The sequence below is a fragment of the Vulpes lagopus genome, chromosome 17, assembly GCF_018345385.1.
Source record: "Vulpes lagopus strain Blue_001 chromosome 17, ASM1834538v1, whole genome shotgun sequence".
Lineage (NCBI taxonomy): Eukaryota > Metazoa > Chordata > Mammalia > Carnivora > Canidae > Vulpes > Vulpes lagopus.
Window position 1 is genome coordinate 29,766,080 of NC_054840.1, and position 21,240 is coordinate 29,787,319.

Sequence of the window (21,240 nt, forward strand, 5' to 3'; positions counted from 1 at the left end):
TGCTTTTCACACAACCTCTTCCGGCGCCTAACATAAGGATGCTGGGAACTATGTCTACAGGCAGTCAGGATGCAGGAGGGTCCTGCCCTAACCTCAGCTCCCACAAGGAAGCATGCCTAGAAGCCAGCTTTCAACTAGCTGCGTTTCTAGGGCACTGAGAACGTAGCAGTACTCTAAGCCAGGAGGTACCCAGAATACCACTGCACTGCAGCTGGAGACACCATCCAAGTCTGCTTATTCCACTTGTGTCTCACAAGCCTCTGACAAACGGCTCTGGTGCAGATGTTGGAAAATCATTCTGCAGGCAGTGTGCAACTGTGAGGGACTGAGGGTGAGCTCAACTCTCCGAAGTAAGTTGCTTTTCGAACAGGCGTTCAGCTAGCTTCTCTTGTATGGCACTTAGGATGTAGCACCTGGCTCACACAGGAAATACTAGGAAATCGCTAGATTGAGCTAGGGGGCACTAGTCTTGTTGGCCCGGACTTTCCATTTACCTCTCACAACACTTCAGTCACGCATCGAACCTAGGCCTGTTAGGAGCGAGGTGTACCTGCAGGCAGGATGTGGATGGGACAGGCCATAAGCTCAACTCTCAGGAGCGTGTATGCCTAGGTGGTAGAAGTCTGCTCCCCAGTCATACAGGGGAGTTAGATCCTAGCTACACTCTAATTGAACAAGGACTTTGGCAATCGCTGTATGCAACTCAGAATTGCGTGAGGACAGGCCTGACGCTTCCACACGCATTTCTCAACACCTCTCTCTGCACCTGACATGAGGATGTTGGCAGCTCCACCCACAAGGGCATCCGAGGCGGGAGGGGCCTTCTTTGAGCTCAACTCTCCAAAGGTAGCATGCCCCGAATGCAGCTTTCCACTAGCTGCGTTCTACTGGCCGTGAGAACGCAGCAGCACTGGAAGTCAGGACGTTGCGTTTATACCGCTCTACTGCACCGAGTGACAGCACCATTGAGGCCTGCAGCTTGCCCCTTGCGTCCCATGAGCTTCTGACAAACATGTCTGGTGAGGATGTTCGTAACTCCATGTGCAGGCAGTGTGGAACTGGGAAGGACCGCAAGTCAGCTCATCTCACAGAAGAAAGTTCTTCTGAGAGAGAGCTAGCAACTAGGTACTCAGGGTTGGAAGTTAGTATGTACCACCCATCTGAGGGAGGAAGTCGTCAGAAGTCACTGGATTGAGCTAAGAGACACTTGCCTCTCACAAAGCTTGAATCCCGTGTCCAACGAAATCCCTTGGCTGCAAAGGGTACAGGCGGTCAGCATGTGGGAGGTTGAAGCCATAAGCTCAACCCAAAGGAGTGTGCATGCCTTGGAGGCAGCTGTCGTGCTAGGCGCGAAATTGACAAGCCAGTCACTTGGTTCTCTCTCGGCTCCTGTCCCGCGTAGAACGAAATGCTGTGCAAGCGAACCGTACAGGTATCAGGATGTGGGAGCGAAAGGCCATAAGCTCAACTCTCAGAAGTGTGTATGCTTTGCAGGCAGATGCCTGCCAGACACTAATTGATGGAAGCTAGGACCGAGCTACACTCTCATTGAACAAGGACGTTTGCAATTGTCTGTATCGAGATCAGATACACTTGAGGAGAATCCTGTCACTTCCACATGCTTTTCACACAACCTCATCTGGCACCTAACATAAGGATGTTGGGACCTACATCCAGGGGCAGGCAGGATGTGCGAGGGTCCTGCCATGACCACAGCTCGCAGAAGGAAGCATGCTTAGAAGCCAGCTTTCAACTAGCTGCGTTCTTAGAGCACTGAGAAGATAGCAGTGTTCTAAGTCAGGAGGTACCCAGAATATCACTCCACTGCAGCTGGAGACACCATCCACGTTTGCTTTATCCCACTTGCGTCTCACAAGTTCTGACACACGGCTCTGGTGCAGATGTTCGAAACTCATTCTGCAGGCAGTGTGGATCTGTGAGGGACTGAGGGTGAGCTCAGCTTTCGAAGTAAGCTGCCTTTGGACTAGGCGTCCAGCTAGCTTCTCTCGTATGGAACTTAGGATTTAGCACCTGGCTAACCTAGGAATTACTAGCAAATCGCTGGATTGAGCTTGGATGCACTAGTCTTGTGGGCCGGGACTTTCCACTTACCTCTCACAACACTTCAGTCACGCATTGAGCCTAGTCCTGTTAGGAGCGAGGTGTACCTGCAAGCAGGATTTGGGAGGGACAGGCCATAAGCTCAACTCTCAGGAGTGTGTATGCCTGGGAGGCAGATGTCTGCTACCCACTCCTACAGGGGAGTTAGAACCTAGCTACACTCTAATTGAGCAAGGACGTTGGCAATCGCTGTATTTAACTCACATTCCCGTCAGTACAGGCCCGACGTTTCCACATGCATTTCTCACAATCTCTCCCTGCACCTGACATGAGGATGTTAGCAGCTCCATCCAGTGGGAGGCTCGAGGCGGGAGGGTCCTTTGTTGAGCTCAACTCTCAAAAGGAAGCATGCCCCGAATGCAGCTTTCCACTAGCTGCGTTCTTATGGCCGTGAGAACGTAGCAGCATTGAAAGTCAGGATGTTGCGTGAATACCGCTCTACTGCACCGAGTGAGAGCACCATTGAGGCCTGCAGCTTGCCCCTTGCGTCCCATGAGCTTCTGACAAACATGTCTCGTGAGGATGTTCGTAACTCCATGTGCAGGCAGTGTGGAAGTGGGAAGGACCACGTGTCAGCTCATCTCACAGAAGGAAGTTCCCCTGAGAGAGAGCTTGCAACTAGGTACTCAGGGTTGGAAGTTAGTATGTACCACCCATCTGAGGGAGGAAGTCGTCAGAAGTCACTGGATTGAGCTAAGAGACACTTGTCTCGAACAAAACTTGCATCCGTTATCCAAACTATCCTTTGGCTTCGAAGTGTACAGGCGTTCAGCATGTGGGAGGTAGAATTCATGAGCTCAATCCAAAGGAGTTGCATGCCTTGAGGCAGGTGTCTGCTAGGCGCGAATTTGACAAGCCAGTCACTTTGTTCTCTCTCTGCTCCTTTCCCGCGTAGAACGAAATACTGTGGAATCGAACTGTTCAGGCACTCAGGATGTGGGAGGGACAGGCTATAAGCTCAACTCTCAGAAGTGTGTATGCCTGGGAGGCAGTTGTTTTCTTCCCACTCCTACAGGGGAGATTGAAACTCGCTACACTCTAATTGAACAAGGACGTTGGCAATCGCTGTATTCAACTCACATACACGTGAGTACAGCCCTGTGCTTCCACATGCATTTCTCACAACCTCTCCCTGCTCCTAACATGAGGATGTTGGCAGCTACGTCCACAGGCAGGCATGATGCGGTGGGGTCCTGCCTTGAACTCATATCTCAAAGGAAGCATGCCTCGATTGCAGCTTTCCACTAGCTGCGTTCTTACGGCCGTGAAAATGTAGCAGCAGTGTAAGGTGTATGCAGGCTGTGGATGAAGCTGCCCGGGAGGTGCGAAAGTGACAAGCAAGTCACTTGGTTCTCTCTCTGCTCCTGTTCTGCGTAGAACGAAATACTGTGGAAGCGAACCGTACAGGCAGTCAGGATGTGGGAGGGACAGGCCATAAGCTCAACTCTCAGAAATGTGAATGCCTCGCAGGTACATGTTTGCTTGCCACTCCTACAGGGGAGATAGAACCTAGCACGAGTCTCATTGAACAAGGCTGTTGGAAATCCCTGTATTGAATTCAGATTCACGTGAGTACAGGCCAGACACTTCCACATCCTTTTCACACAACCTCTTCCAGCACCTCACTTAAGGATGATAGGAGTTATGTCTACAGGTAGTCAGGATGTGGGCGGGTCCTGCCCTGAGCTCAGCTCTCACAAGGAAGCATCCCTAGAAGCCAGTTTTCAACTAGCTGTGATTTTATGACTGTGGTGTCCTTCTAACCTAACCTATACTTGGTCACTCCAGTCCCCAACTGGGCCTCAGCTGGTCTTGTGCCTCTGGTACTTTGTTTGGCCTCACCTGGACCTGTTAACTATGTTCCCACCTGGGCCTCAACTGGTCTTATGACTTTTGTCCCCACCTGTGTCTCACCCAGACCAGGTGACTGAGTTCCACCTGGGCCTTACCTGGACCTGGTGAATCTGGTCCCCTCCTGGGTATCACCTGGACCTGGTGACTCTGGTCCTCACGTGCACCTCACCTGGACCTGGTGACTGTGGTCCCCACCTTGGCCTTACCTGGACCTGCTGATTCTGGTTCCCACCTGGGCCTCACCTGTACCTGGTGATCTGGTTCTCACATGGACCACACCTAGACCTGGTGACCGTGCTGTCCTTGTAGACTCACCTTTAACTGGTAACTCTGGTGTCCACCTGGGCCTCCCCTGGACCTGGTGAATCTGGTCCCCACTTGGTCCTCAAGTGGACCTGGTGACTCTGGTTCTGAGGTGGGCATCATTGGAACATGGTTATTGTGTTCCCCACCTGGGACTCACCTCGACCTGGTAACTCTGGTCCTTACCTGGGCCCCACCTGGACCTGGTGATTCTGGTCTGCACCTGAGACTACCCTGGATCTGGTGACTGTGGTCCCCACCTGGGCCTCACTTGGACCTGGTGACTCTGATCCCCATCTGGGCCTCACCTGGCCCTGTTAACGCTGGTCCTCAACTGGGCATAATTGGGACCCGGTTACTGTGTTCCACAACTGAGCCTCACCTGGACCAGGTGACTCTGGTCCCCCTCTGGGTCTCACCCTGACCTGGTGACTGTGAACCCCACTTTGGCCTGATTTGGACCTTCTGACTCTGGTTGCCACCTGCGCCTCACCTCGAACTGTTGACTCTGGTTCTTTCAAGGGCCTCCCCTATACCTGGTGATTCTGGTCCCCACCTGGGCCTCACGTGTGCCTGGTGAGTCTGGTCCTCACCTGGGCCTCATCTGGACCTGGTGACTCTGGTCCCCACCTGGACCTCTCCTGGACCTGGTGACTCTCTTTCCAACATGGACCTCACCTGGATCTGGTGACTCTGGTCCTCAGTTTGGCCTCACCTGGACCTGGTGACTCTCGTCCCCACTTTGACCTAACTCAGACCTGGTGAATCTCGTCCCCACCTAGGCGTCACCTAGACCTGGTGACTCTTGTCCCCAGCTATGCCTCAATTCGACCTGATGATTCTGGTCCTCACGTGGGCCTCACAAGGACCTGGGACTCAGCTGGATATAGTGGCTCTGATTCCCACATGGGGCTCACCTGATACTGGTGACTGTGGTCTCCTTCTATGCCTCACCAGGACCTGGTGATTCTGATCCCCATTGGGCCTTGCATGGCCCTAGTGACTCTGGTCCTCACGTAGGCATCATTGGGACCTGGATACTCTATTCCACACCTGGGCCTCACTTTGACCGGGGACCTCTGGTCCCACTCTGGGCCTCAAACTAAACTGGTTACTCTGGTCCCCCTCTGGACCTCACCCTTACCTTTTGACTTTGGTCCCCCCCCGGGCTTCACTTGGACCTGGTGAATCTGGTCCTTACCTGTTCCTCGCCTGGACCTTGTGACTGTGGTCCCCACCTGGGTCTCACCTGGACTTGGTGAATCTTGTTGCCACCTGGGCCTCACCTGGACCTTGTGACTGTGGTCCCCACCTGGGTCTCACCTGGATCTGGTGGCTCTGATTCCCATATGGGGCTTTCCTGGACTTGGTTCCTGTGGTCTCCTTCTGGCCTCACCTGGAACAAAATGACTCTCATGGGTAAATAAATAAAATCTTAAAAACAGAAACAAGAGAAAGGACAAAGGCATACGATCCTCTCAAGAGTTGCAGAAAAAGCATTTGACAAAATACAACATAAAAAGCATAGTGGGTAGTAAAAGGGAATATAAGGGAAGGGAGAAGAAATGTGTGGGAAATATCAGAAAGGGAAACAGAACATAAAGACTCCTAACTCTGGGAAATGAACTAGGGGTGGTGGAAGGGGAGGACGGCGGGGGGTGGGGGGTGAATGGGTGACGGGCACTGAGAGGGGCACTTGATGGGATGAGCACTGGGTGTTATTCTGTATGTTGGCAAAGTGAACACCAATAAAAAATAAATTTATTATTTTAAAAAAAAGGATAGTGGGTTTTTTATTTTTTTATTTTTTTTTCGGCATAGTGGGTTTTGAGGAAACGTATATCAACAGAATAAAGGCCGTGTAGGAAGGCCCGTAGCTGACATCATCCTCAAGGGTGAAAACTTGAAATCGTCTCCCCTAAGAGCAGGAACAAGCCAAGGAAGTCCCCTCTCAGCACTGGAAGTCCTATCGTAGTCAACAGACAGGAAACAGAAAAGGTTCCACACCTGGAAGGGGGACATCACACTGTCCCTATTTGCTGAAGACGTGGTATTAGAAACAGGAAACCCGACAGACTCCACCAAAAACTGTTAGAACTAATGAGTGAATTCCTTAAAGTTGTGGGACACAAAATGAACAGAGATCAGTAGCCTTGCTGTGTCCCGACAATGAGCACTCAGGAAGGAAATTCAGGACATGACTCCCTTATCAGGAGCATCCAAAAAACAAAATAATTAGACTGAACCAAGGGACTGCAAGACTTGTACACTAAAAATTACAAGACTTTGGGAGGACATCCTGGGCTCGTGGGGTCGGAGCCTTCATCTTGTTAAAATGTCCACAGTTCCAGAAGCCACCCGCAGTTCCAATGTCATTCCTATCAAAATCATGGTGGCCGATTTTAGAAATAGAAAAAGCACTCCTAACATTTGTCCGCCCCCACAAATGACCCTGGACAGCAAATCAGTGTTGGAGAAGCAGGACAGAGCTGGACACAGCACTTTCTTATTTCAAACGATGTCACAGAGACACAGGATAAAGCAGTGTGGTTCTCGGGCCCCTGGCTGGCTCCGTTGGTTAAGCATCTGACTCTTGACCTCACCCCTGGTCTTGATCTTGGGGTCATAAGTACTAGGCCTGTGCTGGGCTGTGGACGAGGCATGGAGCCTACTTAAACAAACCAAACCCACAGGGGTGTGGTTCTGGCATTGCTGAAGGAGCAGAATAGAGAGCCTGGAAGAAAATGCACTCTGATACAGTCAACTGATTTTTTAAACTTAATTTAATTTAAACCCAATTAATTAACAGTATAGTGTATTATACTTTCAGAGATAGACTTCAGGGATTCACCAGTTGGAGATAACACCAGTGCTCATGACATCACGTGCCCTCCTTCATGCCCGTCTACCAGTTACCCTGTCCCTCCCCTCCAGCGACCCTCAGTTTGTTTCCTGTGATTGAGTCTCTTTTTCCTCCATCTCTGTTTTCATCTTATTTGTTTTTCCTTCCCTTCACAGATGTCCATCTGCTTTGCTTCTTTAATTTCACCTATGAATGACACCATACGGTCATTTTCTTTCCTGACTGATTTCACTTAACATGATCCCTCTAGTTCTATCCACGTCATTGCAAATGGCAAGATTTCCTTCTCTTTGATAGCTGAGTAACATTCCTATCATCTATCTATCTATCATCTATTACCATTATCTATCTCCCATCCTCTTTATCCATCATCTGTCTGAAGGCACCGAGGCTCCTCTCACAGTGTGGCTACTGTGGACCCGCCTGCTGTGGACATTGGGGTGCAGTTGTCCCGGAGTCTCACTGCATCTGTATCTTCGGAGTGAGCTCCAGGCTGAGCACCTGCTGGTCGCAGGGCGGCTCTATTTGTAACTTCCAGAGGAGCCTCCACACTGTTTCCAGGGTGGCTGCACCAGCCCGCGGTCCTGCCCACAGTGGAAGACGGTTGAGTGAGTTTTGTAGGACGTGGTAAAAGTCTGGTCCACATTTCATTTTGCGTCCTGTGGGCTCCAATTCATCGTCCTTAAGTATTTCTGAGAAAGCCGGGTGTTGGGCTCCGTTTCAGTGAGACGTTTCCGAAGCTCACAGGCCTCAGCTGGAGCCTGGAAGGAGGCAGGTGTGGCCCCGGGCGCAGGGACACCGCCTCCTGCACGGCCTCTTGCAGTGCCTAAGCGTCCCGCAGGGGGCGCCCGACCCCAGACGCCGCCCAAGGATCGCGCATGCGCAGTAAGCCTCGTCCGCTTGCACTAACAGGAGCCAGCCTGTGCTGGGGAGGCCTGAGGAGGAGGTGGGGTCGCGTCCACGCTGATGAGCCGCAGCCTCCTCAGGACCCGCAGTGAGGCTTCAGGAGGACATTGGGCCACGTTCACGCTGTCAGGAGCCCCGGTCTCCTCAGGACCCGCGGTGAGGCTTCAGGAAGATGTGGGCCAACATCCACGCAGACAGGAGCCCCTGGGCCACCTCAGGAACCGCGGGGAGGCTTCAGGAAGATGTGGTGCCGCGTCCACTCTGGCAGGAGCTCCCAGGCCCCTCAGGACATAAGTTGAGGCTTCTGGAACCTGGGGGCCACATCCACGGTGACAGGAACCCCGGATTCCTCAGAACACAGGGTGACGTTTTGGGAGGACGTGGGGCCACATCCACACAACCAGACGCCGACTTCCTCAGGACCCCCGGTGTAGACTTCGGGAAAATGGGAATGCGTCCATGCGGACAGAAGACCCCCAGCCTTGTCAGGGCCTGCGGTGAGGCCTAAGAAAGATTTGGGTGCCGCATCCACACTGACAGGAGTCTCCGACCTCCTCAGGACCCACTGTGAAGGTTTGGGAAGATTTGGGGCCACGTCCATGCTGACAGGAGCCCCCAGCCTCCTCAGGTCTTATGGTGAGGCTTGAGGAAAATGTGGGGCCACGTCAACACTGACAGGACCCCCGTCCTCCTCAGGACGTGCACTTTGGCTTTGGGACATATGCGGCTGCGTCTATGCTGAAAGGAGTCTACAGCCTCCTCAGGACCCGCGGTGAGTTTCCGGGGGGACGTGGGGCCATGTCCAGGCTGACAGGAGCCTCCGGCCTCTTGAGTACCTGCTGTGAGGCTTCCAGAGGATGTGATACCTAGTCCACAGTGACAGGAGACCCGGCGTCCTCAGGACCCCACTGACTATGACTCAGGAACACGTGGGGCCGCGTCTGCACTCACAGGACCCCGGCTTCCTCAGGACCCCCTAGAGGACTCTGGAGGCGCCGTTGGGGGCCACGTCCACATCAGAAGGGGCTCCTCAGAACCACAGGGTAAGTGAATGGGTAGAATGAATGGTAGGGTCAGGGGAGGGGAGACAGTTGGTGGTTAGGCTTAGGTTAGATGTTAGGGGTTAGTGTTTATGCTTATGGTTACGGATTAGAGGTTAGGGTGAGGGATAATTGTAAGGGTCAGTGGTTAGGAGTTAGGATGGGGGTTAGGGATTAGGCATAGTGGTTAGGGTTAGGGACAGGGTTTAGAGTTAGGGTTAGGGTTTAGGCTTTAGGGATTAGGGCAGGAGGTTAGGAGTTGGGGTTAGGGTTATGCTTAGAGTTAGGGTTGGGCTTAGGTTTGCAGTTAGGGTTAGGGGTTAGGGTGTGAGTTAGGGTTGGGGTTAAGGTTAGGGGTTAGGGTTAAAGTTAGGGCTAGGTTTAGGGTTAGGGCAAGGGTTCGGATTAGGATAGGGGTTTGGGGTAGTGTTAGGGTTAGTGTTTAGTTAGGGGTTATGGTTGGGGTTAGGTCAGAGTCAGGGTCAGGGTACAGTTTTGGAAAAGGGTAACAGATAGGGTTAGGGAGTTGGTTTTTTTTTTATGTATGTACCTTATATATTTCTTATTTTTACTTTCATGGTACTTTAATTGTGTTTCCTATTTTGGGATTTAGAATCTTTTAACAAGCAGGTGAAATAATCTGGTGGGGTTTTTTTTGGGAGGGCAGTTGTTATTGTTTTCTTGGTGTTTCTTTTTCTTCCTTTTCTGGAAAAAATAATGAGATAAAAAATTAAAAGAAAGCAATTAATAAAAAAGAATCAAAGTAAATAAATGAAAATAAAGCCCAAAGTACAAAGGAAGCTAGACCCTACTTTCCAGGCAGAGCTGAAGCTCTGCAGCTTCCGTGGTCCGACCACTTAGTGTCAGCGAGTGGTCTGTGCGGGGTCTGGGGATGGGCCATGGGGCTGATTGTCAGCTGCGCATGTGCCTGGGAGATGCACCTGTGGAGTCAGAGGCGGCGTGGGCGTCAGCGCCTCTGGCCTCCAGCGGGCGGCGCTGTGCTGCTATCTGATACTCAGCGCTGGAGGGCGTGATGCGGGTTGGTCCTCTGGCTCTGGGGCTGAGCATCCCACCCCCCAGTCAGCAGAAGAGCCCCCAAGCCCCCGGGTCTCCGCCGCTTCTCTCAGAACCCTGCCTTCACTCTGCCTGCGTCCGAGCTTCTTTTGGTTTTGTTTTTTATATCAGACTGTTGTGCCCAAGATTGTGAATCCAAGAAACCACCCAGAAGCCGACACTGATGCAAACACAGGAGGGTTTATTTACAAGCTCGAGCTTGTGTCCAAGTATACCCGACACAGCGGAGCAGAGACTTGGACCCCGAGGTGGGTTTTAGCTTAGTTTTAGGGGTGGTCTGGGGGACCTCCAGAAGGGCTTGAGCAATTCCTCAAGTTCTGTTTACATTTTGCAATGGGGCCTTCAAGGGCATTGAGCTCTTTTCTCATTCTAATAGAGGCTTCCTGCCCTTGACCTGGGCTCACTTCTTATGCTAATGTGGGGCTCTCTAGGACATTAAGCTGTAAACTTTTGTTTTTTTGCTGTGACTGAAGTAATGTAAATTTCAGCTCTTCTTCCCAGGGGCCTGGGATGACTGGACGTGTGCTAACGCTGAACTTAAAGTGGAATGGCCTTAATTTTCTCGGCCTCTGGGCGTCCCGTCCCATCCTATGTAGCTCCTTCCTCCTTCCCCGGAGCTCCTAAGAGAGCAATTGCAAATGACCTCAGCTTGGCAGCATGTGTTTGGGGACAGGCCCAGGGATTTGGGATCAGGAAGACCTGGATTGTGGGCTTCCCGGCTGTTCAGCGGGATTGGATGCTGCAGACTCTTATTCCCTAAGGCTATCTTGACCACTGACTTTGTATATAGAAAAGCTCTCCTTTGTCTTTAAAAGATGAAGAGCGAGTCAAAGCGTTTTTTCTCTGCCCATCTGATTGCTCAGATTCCAATCTGAGACATATTTCCTGTTAATCAGGATAATTTACTATCCGTAGTAGTATGGTTAAAATATTCTGACACAAGTAATTCAGAGGGATGAGGGTTTCTCATCTCTTTCTTCACAGCTCAGTCACTCATCAGGAAATGCATCTTTATGGATTTGGAAAGAACCGAGAGACATTATTACCAATGGTCATATTATTATGTGAAGGATTCTTCCCTGAGATCCCAAGAAGGCAATTTTTCCTCGGGCTTGAGGAGGCCTCTTGGAGTGAGGTTAGAATCAGAAATTGTGTGTTTGGGTTTCAGATAATGGAACTGGTTAGCTAAGTAAACACGGACAGGCACTTAGGTTCTTTTTGAATTTCAATTGCCTTAAAAGCTATAGAATAATTTCTAAACACCTCATTGGACTGTTGTAGGATTTCTTTATTGCTAATATAAGTTAACATTCATATGGCACATATTATGTGCCAAGAATTGTGTCATGCTTCACATAAAAGAACTCCTGGGATCCTCCAACAACCCTATGGGCAGGTACTGTTATCTTGATGGGCCAACTAAAGGATAGGAAGAAAACATCTTGACCAAGGTCAAACAGCTAGTTAAGTGGATTCGAACTCAGGAAGCCTGACTCCAGGCTGTTATGGCCACCAGAAAATGTTTATTAAGTACTTCCTAACGTCCTAGGTAATGTACGAATAAAGTCCAACTCTTTACTCATTAGAGCTCTATGGCACAGGCATTATTACTGTCACAGTTTTGCAGAAAAAGAAGAAGGTTCAGAGCCTAAGCTCAAGGGACTTGCCCAGAGCCCTACAATTCAGAGGCAGAAACCTTCCTTTTCCTCATAATATTCTCCTTCCACCACTTACCTTCTCCTTTCTCTATGTCTTAATATAAATGTTGCTTCTGGTTATCTTCTCTGAGGCCCCAGTTAGACTAAGCCTTCTTATATATGTACTTGTAGTAAGCTGTATATTTACCTTTATATTGGCTACTATAATCTTGTCTAGTTGTCTTTCTGACACTTTTTGGTTAGTATCAGTCTCTCCCACCAGCATGGCCTGGAGGGAGATAGGCACTGCATCTATGTCTGGTTAACTTGGTATTCCTAGCACCTTGCACATAGTAGGTATGCACCAAATACTTAATAAATTACTGGATCCCTAACCTTCTTGAGTTGATGTTGATAAACATTAGAACATGAAATGGACCAAGATAAGAATGAAATTGCTGAATGAAATGATAAAAAGCAATTTTATCCATTCACTCATTCAGTATTTTATCAGGGGCCTACTGTGTGCCATATCTGAGCGAAGGAAAACGATACGTGATTCCATTAGGGTATTATAATAGCAACTTAAAAATTGGCCTTCTAAGGCATTTGCTATAGTTGAAAGCTCTAACTAAAAGGCTCAGTGGTTAGGAAGGAACTGAATAAAATCAAAATAAAGTATTATCTGGGCAGGAATTTCCCAGTAAATCTGGTTTAATAAAAATTTCACACGAATCATTTTTTTTTTTTAATTTTTATTTATTTATGATAGGCACACAGTGAGAGAGAGAGAGAGGCAGAGACACAGGCAGAGGGAGAAGCAGGCTCCATGCACCCGGAGCCTGATGTGGGATTCGATCCCGGGTCTCCAGGATCGCGCCCTGGGCCAAAGGCAGGCGCTAAACCACTGCGCCACCCAGGAATCCCACACGAATCATTTTTTAACTGACACTGAAGCACTGTGAACTCTTTGGAAGACAAATGTCAAGGAAATAAATGTTAGGCATTGCTAATTTTAAATGCACTTGCAATATGGTGTCTAATATAAAAGAAGTATTTTTATCTGATTTTTGCTATTTATTATCCTTTCCTGCTTTTCAGGTTGAGGAGGCATTATACGTGTTTCTAAGTGTTTTTCTTTCCTTCTGATATAAAATTCTTACTTTGTTCCCATCGAAGGAACTGTTTAAGAATAAGGCAAAAATTAATTAAACTATTCTTAAAGTGTCTTCACACTTGGAGCCTGATTCATTTAAGTCAATTTTCAAAATAAATCTTATTTATTAGAAAAAAACCCCAAAGATTTACAGGGAAATTGAGAAGACAGTACAGAGAATTCTCATGCCCTTGCACTCGATGTCTCCAATTATCGATATCTTATATTAGTACGGTACAAATATTAGCTAATGAATCAATATTAAAATATTTGCATTAACCAAAGACCATACATACTTTATTCAGATTTCCTTAGTTTTTGCTAAGTTCCCATCCCTCACATCACATTACAGTTGTCCTCATGTTTTCTTAGGCTCCTCTGGATTGTGACAGTTTTTCAGCCTTTCCTTGTTGTTGTTGAACACCTTGAGAAGTAGGGTATTTTGTAAAATCTCCCTCGGTTGGGACATGTCTGTCGTTTATCTCATTATCTGTGATTGTGGATTATATACAGAGATATACTGCCATCTTTATTATATCATATAAAGGATAGATACTATCAACATAATTTATCAGTCTTGGTATCTATCTGATCATCTTGCTGAGGTAGTGTTTGTCAGCTTTCTCCATAGTAAAGTGATTATTATTATTATTATTTATTTTAACTTTTTCATAACATATTTTGTAGAAGGAAGTTACTATGTGTATTCCACACATAAGAGTGGATGAGCTATGCTCATCCACTTGAGGGTGGAATGTCTGCACAAATTGTTTGAAATTCTTCTACATGGGAGATTTCTCTTTCTTCTGTGTTTGTTTGTTTGTTTCTTTTTCACAGATGTTATTTATTTATTTGAAAGAGAGAGGAGAGAAAAGCATGAGCGAGAGGGGCAGAGGGAGAGGGAGGAGCAGGTTCCCTGCTGAACAGGGAGCCTGCCTTGAGACCTGGATCATGATCTGAGCCTAAGGCAGAAGCTTAACTGACTGAGCCACCCAGGTGGCCCTCTTTCTTTCTTTTACAATTTTTAATATTAGTATAGATTCGTGGATATTTATTTTATGCTTTGGGTTATAATCCAACACTACTTATTTTGTTGCTTATATTGTCTCCTCTCTGGCCACGGGAGCTCTTTCATTTGACACCTGTGTGCCTTTAACATATTTCCATGAGTATGGAGTCTCTTATCTGTTCCTAAATTTTTGAAAGACAAACTTTATGTAAATATCATTTTTGACTGGCACTTTGTTTCTGTCCCCATCCCTATCTTTGCCTCCTTCCCTCTCTCTTCACTGTTTCATTTCTTTATTTATTATGATCTGAAAATAGGAAAGGACATGGGATTTCAAATTTTGCTATTTTAAGGTAAATCACTTCTCCTTGGTGCCTAGCCAGTGGTTCTCAAATGTTAGTGTGCAAGAGAATAACCTGGAGAGCTTGTTAATATGGCCAGCCAACATTTTAATTTTTTTTAGGTTAAAGGAAGGGGCAGGTTAGGATTCTACATGTTAACTGGTACCCTCAGAAAATAATAATGGAGTTCTTTGAGGGCTTTGCTTTGAAAAGCAGTGAGCATGAGGGCAGATGGCTGTTCTGACACACATATTTATTATTTCTAGTGGCTTGGACCCATATACCCACTGCTTGTGATAGAAAGGGATATAGATTTGGGGATTTTCTATCGCCATAGGAGAGAACCCTAAAATACTCAGGATCTATGCTCAGAGTTAGTTTTATATTTTAGAATTTGAGTATATATAAGATCCCCCCGTCTTTTTGTGCTCAGTATAGAGTGTTTAGGACCCCACAGCAGCATTTCAGGTCTGAGAGGGAACTGAGGGATCATCAGCTCTGGTCCTCTCCTCTGAGGCACAGGAAAGAAACTGAGAGTTCTGGAGGATTGGATTGTCCAAGTTCACACGCTTATTGGTGGTAGAGCTAGGTCTGAAGAAGGTCTTCCTAGAGATTGTTGCATCAAGACAGACACCATTGAACATAACTAGTTTAGATAGGAATTTGTGAAATAGACAATTTTGGGTTACTCTTTCTGCTTTTATACTTTCATATATAAAGGTACGACTGCATCTAGGTTTCAGGATTACCCCTTCTGTTAGTTATAAGAGTAGATGATGTAAATATCAGTGTTTGCCATTTGAAATTCTCTGTTTAACTATTTTTAAATTGAGTTTTAAAAATATTAAACCTGGCACTTAGTTCTCGGCTTGGACAAACTTAATCTGAGTAAGGTTGGCTTCTCTGAAAATATAGGCAATTAGATATAGAAGCATGAAGACTTGGAAAGTGAAAGGGTAGGCAAGGTCTCATGGCTGAGGTTTTTTTCGGGGAATACCTTTGTTTAATTAATTCATCAGGCAGTATTCTGATGGCACACATGGAGACCTAATTCGAATCCCTTTTAGGGTGCTTCATGAAATGTAACTATCTGGCAGAAGAAAGACTACTTTGGTTGAATGTTTTATTGAGCTAAAGTGACTCTAATTCTAGATGAGCCTGAAGCTGTGACGTTAACGTGTTGTGGTCGTTTAAAGAACTCTGGACCAGAATTGAGTCTTGGCTTTGCGCCTTGCCACCCGTGTGAATTACTGAGCAGTGTGCATTACTTCTCGTGTCTTCTCGGTTTCCTTATCTGTTAGTTGAGGGGATCGGTCTCCATACCGTTCATTAACTCTTTTTTTTGTTGTTGTTGTTTTTTTGTTTTTGTTTTTGTTTTTTTTAATTTTTCTTTATGATAGTCACACAGAGAGAGAGAGAGAGAGGCAGAGACATAGGCAGAGGGAGAAGCAGGCTCCATGCACCGGGAGCCCGATGTGGGATTCGATCCTGGGTCTCCAGGATCGCGCCCTGGGCCAAAGGCAGGCGCCAAACCGCTGCGCCACCCAGGGATCCCTAACTCTTTGTTTTTAATGACAGTCACAGATTTGTCATTATTGGACCATCACTAATAAATATCACAAAAAGTGAATTCATTTCTCTTTCTCCCTCTCCCTCGTTTTTTGCATTTTTCCATTCTGGAACTTTGATTTGCTTTTTAGAATACTTATTTATTTGAACTGGGAAGGAGTTGCAGGTCATTTTCCATTCACATTCGTAACTTTTTATGATCTAATGAAGGTCATTTCATAAATGAATTGCTGAGGACGGCTGAGCCGTCCAGTACCCTTTTTTAATTTAAATTTAAATTAAAAAAAATTTTAATTTAAATTCAATTTGTCAACATGTAGTATAATACCCAGTGTTCGTCACATCACTTGCCCTCCTTAATGTCCGTCCCCCAGTTACACTATCCTCCCACCCACCTCCCCTTCCGCAATCCTTTGTTTCCCCGAGTTAGGAGTCTCTCATAGTTTATCTTCTGTGAGACCCAGGAAATTTAACAAAAATCCCCTACCCCTGGACAAGCAGAGCAGTACTGATTCCATTTTGTGCTACACCTGCCACCTGCTGTGTGACCCCCACGTAACCAGCTTATTGCTTAAGGCACTGCCCCACCCTAGTCAAGCCGCTGGGCACACCCTAATCGGAAATCAGCTCATAACCATGTAACCCTGCTTTGTGCCCACCAAAACTGTGCACCAATTCCGAGCAAAGTAATAGGCCAGCTCAAATGGATACTATAGGGTAAGATGTAATTCAATCGGCCACTTGTGTGTGGACCGACATGACTGTGCAACATTCTGCATATCCCATGGGCCACTGGCCCCTATAAAGCTGCTACGCCTCTTAGTCTCGGGGTCCAAGTCCCTGCTCCGCTGTGTCGGGTACACTTGGACTCAAGCTCGAGCTTGTAAATAAACCCTCGTGTGTTTGCATCGGTATCGGCTCCTCGGTGGTTTCTCAGATTAGCAATCTTGGGGACAACACTGCCTCTCTCAATTTTCTCCACTCAGTTTCCCTCCCCTCCCTTATGATCCTCTTCACTGTTTCTTACATTTGACATAAGAGTGAAACCGTATGATAATTCTTTCTCCACGTGACTTATTTTATTCAGCATAATACCCTCCAGTTCCATGTCCATGAAAATGGTAGGTATTCATCCTTGCAGATGGCTAAATAATAATACATTGTATATATAGACCACATCTTCTTTTTTTTTAATTTTTTTATAATTTAAAAAAAATTTTTATTTATGATAGTCACACACACACACACACACAGAGGCAGAGACATAGGCAGAGGGAGAAGCAGGCTCCATGCACCGGGAGCTCGACGTGGGATTCGATCCCGGGTCTCCAGGATCCTGCCCTGGGCCAAAGGCAGGCGCCAAACCGCTGCGCCACCCAGGGATCCCCAGACCACATCTTCTTTATCCATTCGTCTGTTGCAGGATATCAAGGCTCATTCCACAGTTTGGCTATTAACATTGCCGTTGTGAACATTGGGGTGCAAGTGTCCAGTCATTGCACTACATCTGTGTCTTTGGGGTAAATACCCAGCAGTGCAATTGGTGGGTTATAGTATAGCTCCATATCCAGCTTTTTGAGGAACCTCCACACTGTTTTCTGAGTGGCTGCTCCAGTTCACATTCCCTCCAACAATGCAAGAGTGTTCCACTTTCTCCACATCCTCTCCCACATTTGTCGTTTCCCGTCTTGTTAATTTCCCCCATTCTCACTGGTGTGAGGTGGTATCTCATTGTGGTTTTGATTTCTATCTCCCTGATGAAAAGTGACGTGGAGCAGATTTTCATGTGCTTGCTTGCTCGCTCTGTGTAGGTCTTCTTTGGAGAAACGGCTGGCACCTTTAAGTTGGAGAAGAGATGGCATCTCAAGGGGTGTTATTTCCTGTCATGGCCACATACCAGAAGGCTCTTGAGTATGTGTGTGTGCGTTTGCCTGTGCCTGTGAGGAGAGGTCGTTGGATAGAATTTGAAAGCAGATCCTCTGCATATTTATAGGTCTATATCTATTTCTCTCTCTTTCTGCACACATCTATTTCTAACCATTTTGTCTCTATCTCTATAGGGAGATCTATATATGGACGTATAGAGATTAGATATAGAAATATTTATTTTGCATATTTAAATATAAATCTATAGTTCTGTTTATAGATAATAATTATTATATTATCAGTAATACATTGAATAATAAATATATTAAGTGGAAACATAGATTTCTGTTTATATGTTTGTTTATATAAACATCTATTCATGTTCCTGGGATCGATCTATCAGTAGATCTATCACTCTATCATCTACCTAGCTAGCTAGCTATATATCCCAGGAAGAGAAAAACCCAGATCGAACAGACGGGAATGTCCCCCTCCAGAATGTGTCATGCAAGAAGATAGGCAAAAATCTTCTGTACTTTCCTGATGTGCCGATGCAATTAACTCAGAGATGTACCTGTGATGTACTGTGGGCCAGGCGCCAGTGGTCAAGAGAGAATCCTTGAGACATTTTCCATGCAAAAAGGTGTTTTTATTAAAGTATGGGGACAGGACCCCTGGGCCTGAAGAGCTTCATCAGGATCATGAGGAGCCTTGGTTATAAACTTTAAAGTTGCCGTGTGGGGTGGGGACTCTAGAGATAAAAGAAGTTTCCAAAAGGATTTTCACAGGTGAAAGATTTACAGGATCCTGGTGGTCTGGCTATCAGCAAACAAGGGTTGCTTTTGGCCTCTAGCAAAGCATTAACATTCAGGCAGCTGTGAATTCTTTGAAGAATGTCCCACTCTGTGGGTTTCAAGTATTTGTTTATGGACTGCAAGTTTGTTAGGAAATGTAATGGTAGGGATGCCTGGGTGGCTCAGCGGTTGAGCATCTGCCTTTGGCTCAGGGCATGATCCTGGGGTCCTAGGATGGGGTCCCACATTGGGCTACCCTCAGGGAGCCTGCTTCTCCCTTTGTCTCTGTCTCTGCCCCTCTTTCTTTCCCTCTCTCTCTCTCTCTCTCTCTGTGTCTCTCATGAGTAAATAAACAAAATCTTTTTTTAAAAAAGCAGATGTAATTTTAATCTATATTTCTTTGGCCTTAGTTCCCCCTATCACCTGGGTCTTCTCTCCCTCCCTGCATCTCTTGGTTCGTTGGCCTTTGGTGGTGAAGAATCCAAAGGATATGAGGCAGGAGGAGAGTGAGATGGGATTAAGCCCATGAAGTAATTTCCCAGGGAGCTTGGGTAAGAGAAGTGCAGCAGGCGGAATGAAGTGAGAAAGTCAGGTTCTTGTCTCACGGAGTTGAAGAATGAATCTGGTGGACAAAGAAGAGTAAGTAAAGTGACAGGAGTTTATTAAGCAAGGATACCGAGAAAGCTCTCAGGAGTGGGAGGGGCCCAGGCTGGGTTGCCCACATGGGCCTCCACTGACCGTTTTTCATTTAGAACTGATCAGGGAGCTTGTGGCCTTCTCATTCTTGGGATGTCTTGGTTTGAGTAAGGACTAGTGATAACATCTTTAACGGTTTACTTCTTTTTAGAGTCTGGTTATTCTTTGTTGGGCACAGAGGACTGTCCTAAAAAAGACCCTCTCTACCCATACCTGGGACAGGGTGGTCTCGTTTGTTTCTTTATTTCTGGTTTCCTTACATCTCAGCATCCTTAGGATCTTTGTGAGCCTGAATCTGTAGCCCCCTACCTATTTCTCCCTACCTAGACTCTCCTGTCCCTCAGTCAAGAACAGGAGAGATGTGGCTCTGAGAAAAGGTGCACTAAGAAACATTGTCACAGTTTCAATGTGCCCTCCCCATGATTTGTGAGACCCAATTACTTCCAAACTCCTTTTTCCTCCTTTTTGTTTTGGATGGCAATGCTGCTCTGTGACTGACCTACACGATCAATGACTCGCTAACAGTTCAGCTCTGTGCAGAGAACCCAAGGGTCCTCTGGGGAAGTATGAAGGAGAACTGTGGACTTGCTTGTTTTGCCCTCAGAAATCAGCATTAAGACTACAGGTAGTCCTCTGGGACATAGATCAAAACCCGGTGGGGATGGAGCCTGTCTCTGTACCTGCCATATAGAAGGCCAAATAGACTTCTTTTGGAAACGGATGGTGTTGAATAAATAGGAGAATCTCTGTATGCTGGGTCTGTTTCAGGTCACTGATTCATACTTAGGGAACTGGTTCTCTGAACAAGTCCTGGGAAAACGTATCCTAAGTTATTTGAAAGGAGTAGTAAGGTAGATAAGGAGTTCAGAATTGAGAAAAATATTTAAATCATGTGAGGAAAGTAGAGGTGTTGATCCCGCAAGTGGGTTTCTTGCAATTTACTCACTTATAGCTCGTATATTCTGAACAGAAAAAAGAAAGGGAAGGAACCGCATGTGCTCGAGGTCATCAATTTCATCTATAAAAGGAAATAATACCGCCTTTCCCGCAACACTGTCATGAGGACTAGAAGTGATGGCTGTTGATGTAAAGACTTGCTAGGTCCAGTCACCATAAAATGTAAAAACAACACACTTTATTAATATAGCAAATACCAATACAGCTGCAATATACATTTTCTTATTTATTATTTATTTATTTATTTATTTATTTATTTATTTATTATTTGAGAGAGCGAGACAGAGGGAGAGAGAGGCAGAGACAGAGACAGAGGGCGAAGCAGGCTCCATGCAGGGAGCCTGATGTGGGACTCCATCCTGCATCTCCAGCATCCCACACTGGGCTGAAGGCAGCGTTAAATCGCTGAGCCACCGTGGCTGTCCTGCAATATATTTGTTAAAAATATATTTTATTTATTTATTCATGAGAGGGAGAGAGAGAGCGAGAGAGAGAGAGAGAGAGGCAGAGAGACAGAGACACAGGCAGAGGGAGAGGCAGGCTCCATGCAGGGAGCCCGAAGTGGGACTCCATCCTGGGTCTCCAGGATCATGCCCTGGGAAGAAGGCAGTGCTAAACGGCTGAGCCACCCAGGCTGCCCATTTTCAGTTCTTCGTAAAACACACAATTTGACTTCTTTCTAGCAAAGTTTTATGCGAGTTGGTGTACCTATCAATTAAAAGCTGTAGGGTATGGATCCCAAACTGCCCCTAAGGTGCATGTTCAGAGCCCTCCAGGTGCAGCCTGGAAACCACTGAGCTTGTCTGAGGCCACATCCACAGCTATGGGAACCAAGTGCCAGAGGCAGTCACGATTTACTGGATCAGAAACCCAGTTCTCTCCTGAAACATCTGAGTCAGGGAATTGGTTTGTCTCAGGGCAGGGTGAAAAAAGCTTACACTATCAGGATTTCTCTCATCCTGAGAAAAATGCTTAGCGTTTTTTTGTCTGTTTCTTTTTTCTCATGTTGTTTGGCTATTTCTCTTGTCCTATTGCCCTACTTCCCTTGGTAATT

At 46.7% G+C, this 21,240-nt stretch overlaps 1 pseudogene; it reads left to right on the forward strand.

Annotated features, from left to right (window-relative positions):
- Nucleotides 1-21,240, forward strand: part of LOC121477397 — a 115,530-nt pseudogene that overhangs the window by 1,270 nt on the left and 93,020 nt on the right.